At 38.8% G+C, this 6,000-nt stretch overlaps 1 protein-coding gene across 2 annotated transcripts in view; it reads left to right on the top strand.

The window, feature by feature from the left end:
* LOC307246097 (corticotropin-releasing factor receptor 1-like) overlaps positions 1-6,000 on the top strand; it is an 80,048-nt gene that overhangs the window by 41,020 nt on the left and 33,028 nt on the right. The gene's annotated exons all lie outside the window — the stretch shown is intronic.

Here is a 6,000-nt window from a genome sequence, read left to right as displayed (position 1 = left end):
TTCGTCCCGATTCGAGTCGTTTGACGGATTCGTTCAAAACGAACGAATCGTGTGCGTGTCGTCACTGTGTGAGGTTGAGAGCTGCTCCAACGCCCTCCACCCGAGGCTGGAACCTCTCCAACCATAACAAGCTCCTGACATTTATGTTGTACTCCTCACCTCCACCCAAACACACTCTTCTGTTACAATGCTGTATATTATTATTATTATTATTATTATTATTATTATTATTATTATTATTATTAATAAACCCAAACAAGCTTGTGACATTTTCACTGATCCTAATACCTCCACCCAAAAACACTCTGTTGCAATACCATATCTAATATCTATCAATCCATCCATCCATCCGTCTGTGGCAGTTTCTCCTACCATGCACCACCCAAGTGGCGTGTTCAGGGACCTCCAACACAGAGACACTGAAGAGGGCGTTGTAGAAAACACAGCACTTCATTGTGGAGAGGGGGCTTGAGAGAACAAGCCTGGAGCAGATAGAATGTGTGTGGTGTGTGAGGTGTGGCTATCTATCTATCTATCTATCTATCTATCTATCTATCTATCTATCTATCTATCTATCTATGTCTATCTGTCTATCTATCTATCTATCTATCTATCTATCTATCTATCTATGTCTATCTGTCTATCTGTCTATCTGTCTATCTATCTATCTATCTATCTATCTATCTATCTATCTATCTATCTATCTATCTATCTATCTATCTATCTATCTATCTATCTATCCATCTATCTATCTATGTCTATCTGTCTATCTATCTATCTATCTATCTATCTATGTCTATCTGTCTATCTATCTATCTGTCTATCTATCTATCTATCTATCTATCTATCTATCTATCTATCTATCTATCTATCTCTATCTATCATCTATCTATCATCGACTCATTGTTCCCGCGCAGCGCCATCGTGAGGTGGACACACAAGCACCCTCCCGTGCTGCGCCCCAGAGGCTTTACCATGTGTCTTTCTTTTCTCAATATCAAATATTCACTAATTGAATACACTGAAAACAAAGGAGGGGAACATAAAATATAATACCGTATACAGTGGTATTTCAATAGATACTGTACCGTACTGTTAAATTTGTGTTGCCTTGGACTTGGGGAACTTCCACACAGAGTGATTCCCTTCCACAGAGACGCCGTGAGGCAGGACCCTGTGGACGACAGGTCGACAGCCACCTTCTCATTTTAAGGATAAAGTCATAACACTCAACAAGTGCATCGACTTGTGGTAGTAATTCTGTGACCGCCACATGAAAAAACTCGTGCCACCGAATCGTTCTGTCAGCCAATGCTGCGTTCAACGGAAACTCGGAAAATTGTAAATCGTTATAGACGTAATGCTGACGTTAAGACGGGTGACGTTCCATGGGAACCTGAACCTGTGTCGTCGGTGTTGATAATGGAGCCTGTGTTCTGCTGCCTGCCGCTCTATTTATTATTAATATTCTCCTTTTTCGGGCTAAAAGTGTCAACAGAACATGACAACCACCGGACCCGGGGACACGCTGGAGGTCTCGTTAGAACCGAGACGTGTGGGTTCAAGTTTGATCCGCATCGATCTACATTCGGAGCAGGAATTAGTGAAAAAACAACGACCAGAAGTAGCTGAACGGTGGTGCATCGCCGATACGCAGAGGGTGTTAAACCTCCTGTCGGGTGGTGGAGCGAGACGAGGTTGTGGAGCAAGATGCTTTGTGACATCATCATCCAGTTGGTTGTATATGTGAAAGTTGTGGCTCCGAGCGCACAGTCCCATGGTGCAGACTCCATCGCTCTGTAGCAGTTACAGTGTGTGTGGGTCCAGAGGAGCAACATGCAGTGACGTAAGTGCACGTCGATTAGTAATGATAATAATAATGACAATACTACTACTACTAGTAGTACGTAGTAGTACTACTACTATCGTTCATTTCTATAGCTTTATCTATTTTAAAATTATTATTTGAGTGAGAGATTTTACATTTTAAACAAAGTTTGTTTTGTTATATTGTCAAAGGCAGGAATTGTAAGTTAGTTTTGTCAGATTCATTGACTATAATTACATCAGTTGAATTTAAATTGGTTTCATCTTCAGTGCTCTCAGCAATATTTGAAGTATTAACACATTTGTGTTTTTTAGTCATTTGTAGTGAATATTAATTTGTTGTTATATTATTATTTAATTACTATTGAGATGTTTATTCTGCATTTCTTCATTGTCTCAGCATTTTCGGTACAGCCACCATACACAGAGTTTTTATATTGAAGAACATTTTTCTTAGTGTCTGTGGGGTGGAATTCGTGTCTTTCGTATCTGTGTTTTCTACTTCGTGGCTCCCGATCTCCACTTACTCGGTTATTGTGTGTCAATAACTTCTGTCTGTAGTCGGGTGATTTCAAATATTGATTGAGTTTGGCAGAAGGAATTATTACTATTACAGAAATGACAACAGACAGATTCAGTGTTGGAGTAAGCTACAGAACTACTGGGTGAGTCATGCTCCTGCAGTCCAATTTTCTGCCTTGCATTTGAATCAGCGTACCACGATCCCTGCGAGATACTTGCACATGTATTACCAGAAATATTCAATAAACATGCATCGTCATTAATGAACAGTGATTTCTTAAGTGCCCTATCAACTGGCATAGCTGTATGTTACGACGCAGACTCATAGGGATTTCCACAATGCAGCCAGTAAACAGCTCAGCATACAGTATTTGGAATGTTGTATTAAACATTTTTTGTCCTGTTGGCAATTCTGTTATTGCAACATAATCTCTTCCTGGAACATTATCATTGATTCTTACCAAACTTTTTCATATCCACATAAAGATTATTTCCTTTACTTAAAACATTGTCTAGTTCATTTTGTGCCCATGTGCATTATGGATCTTGTTCTTAAGAACTGCTGTTAAACTCATAGCTGCACACCATTTATGTCTGGAGTGATGAAATGAGCCTCTTAACACTGACAGATATGGTGAATTATGTGAACACTTACATTGAAAGATTTCTCATTTGCATTTTTTTCCACAGTATTTTTCTTTAGTACTTATTACTAGAATATTGTGACTGACCTCGAGGACTGGATTTTTATAAAATGGCTTATTTATTGTCTGAGACTTTTGGCTATTTTTCGGCATCTGGAACAATAACAAAAACAAACTTTGTAATTACTTTGCTGAACAATAATAACAAAAACATGTTATTTAAAATAAATAATAAATATTGTTATAAATATGATAATATGATATGATAATAAATATGTTATTTTATAAATATAATAAATACATGTAAGTTGTAATTACTACTTTGTCCTATTTTTTCTGTTAATAATCTACAATTGGAAAATTCAGTTTAATAGATGACCTGTCTATATTGTAATGGAGACAACATTCATGGAACTTAGTAGGATACTAACTGTTTATACATGAAGTTTCTTACTGTAAATATGTCTTATAGTTAATAATATAAAGTAATATGATGCCGTCATAAAGCATCTTACTGTAAATATTGTTTATAGCAAATAATATGATGACATCATAAAGCGCCTTACCGTAAATCTCATCTCCTTCATTTTGTTTATGAATTGTGATGTCGGACCAGCTGAATATTTGGGATCAAATTTGTTTGGTTTCTCACTAATATCTGCTCCGTTGATCAATGGATGGGGATCAATTTGGATGGAACTTAAACCACGAGATTCTTGTGCCATATCGGTTTAAACGACACCTCAACCGCGTTCGTAGCTTCTGCCGTGGTCGTGTTCCAGATACTTATGACATATTTTCTCGTTGCATTGGAATGTGTCTGTGGTTTGGGTCAAATTCGTTTGGTTTTTCACTCATTTCTGCTCCGTACGTGGATGGATTTTGAAGCTGGATCCCCAGTAAATAAACCCCCCCCCCCCCCCCGTGTTAATCCATCTCTCTGACTCGCAACGTTTTTCATCGTTTGGGGAAAGTGTTCAGGTGCCATCCCAGCTGGGGGGCCATCGAATGAAGAGCGAGAGAGAGAGCCAGAGAGAGAGGAGGGGGAACCCTCTCCTCCTCCTTCAGGGATTCTTCTGGACGTTCTTTTCTCACACGGGGGATTTTTTTCTCTCAGAAATTAGATCTTAACACGTCGCAAAAACAATGAGAATAAGCAAAAGAGCTTTTCTCCTTTTCTCCTTTTCTCTTTTTCTCCTTTTCTCCTTTTCTCTTTTTCTTTCTCTCTTTTGCAGCAGCCTGGCTGTGTGGGAGTCCATCATGTGTCTGAGAGAACAGCTCATTCTCAGGCTTTTTTATTCAAGTCAAAGCCACTTTTTAAAGAGAAGATACAACCGGGTAAAATAAAATAAAATAAGAAAGGAAGACTCCCAGGGGGTTCAGGTGCATAAAAAGCACATCATGTGTGCCTTTTAAATATATATATTATATATATATTATATATATATATAAACAGAAGCTAACAAGAGCGCTCTCGTAACACAAAGCATTTGCTTGGCAGGGGGACGGGGCCGGTGCTCCCGGGGGCCGCTCCGCACCGGGCTGTGACTTTGAGCGGCCGTTCGGAAAATCTCATTAACATTGACATTTCACTGCATCCATGTATGATCGTATGTGTATGTATGTGGCAAATCATCTCTTCAACTTCAACTTCAACTTGAACATTGCCGTTGTCAGCACTGGGGCCCCCCGGCGCTCCAGGCCCCAATGAGACCGCCAGGACATATTGAAATTACGCCTTTGCATTTTACATTACATTTGCAAATTGTTCATTTATTTTTTCTTCATAGTTATGTGGCGACGGGTCCAACAGGTCACATGATAGCATTGCACTCTAGTGATTGGTCAACCATCGGGACCTCACCAAGATGGCGGCATGTAGATGTAACTGACGTCAGAACTTTAATGATGTCATGGATTCGATGAACCCACAGACAACCTGAATAAGTTGTGTATTTGCGGCGGATCGATGGCGTCGCCCGAGTTTCATCCAGATCAGTTCAGTGTCGTGGTCGGAGCTTGTGAGCAACCATCACCACCTCACCAAGATGGCTCCACGCAGAGACTGTGTGTATATATATATATATATATATATATACAGTCTCTATATCACTCTATATATATATATATATATATATATATATATATATATATATATATATATATATATATATATACACAGTCTCTATATCACTATATATATATATATATATATATATATAAATAAATGAACAATTAGCAAATGTAATGTAAAAGGTGTAATTTCATTATGTCCCGGCGGTCTCATTGGGGCCCGGAGCCCCGGGGGGCCCCTGGCCCCAGTGGTGAAAACTGCGCGTTGATGCCGACAACGGAAATGTTAATGAGATTTCCCGAACGGCCGCTCAAAGTCACAGCCCAGAGCAGACCGGCCCCCAGGAGCACCAACCCCGCCCGCCTGCCAAGCAAATGCTTTGTGCCCTTCACCCTCGCTCATGGAGAAATGCCCCCCCCCCCCCCGGCTGGGGCCCGGTACATTGTACACTGTATGTGTATATATGTGTATATACACATACAGTGTATATACAGTATACACTGTATATACACTGTATGTGTGTATACACTGTATGTGTATATACACTGTATATACACTGTATGTGTATATACACTGTATATACAGTGTATATACACTGTATATACACTGTATATACACTGTATGTGTATATACAGTGTATATACACTGTGTCTACTGTATACAGTGTATACTGTGACGGTCCAGTGATATTGTTAATCTAAAAACAATATCAAATAATAAATAAATCAGTTTATTTATTTTAAAATGACTGAAAAAAAAAATTATTAATTAAAAAATGTGTCACCATCCATCGAGTGTTGAATTCCTTCTGGCAAAATCAAATTGTGTATACAGTGTATACAGTGTATATACACTGTATGTGTATATACACTGTATATACACTGTATGTGTATATACAGTGAATATACACTGTATATACACTGTATGTGTATA

This window comes from Zeus faber (genome assembly GCF_960531495.2).
Source record: "Zeus faber genome assembly, chromosome: 20".
Lineage (NCBI taxonomy): Eukaryota > Metazoa > Chordata > Actinopteri > Zeiformes > Zeidae > Zeus > Zeus faber.
Note: the sequence above shows the minus strand (reverse complement) of the source record. Positions and strands in the feature narration are given on the sequence as shown.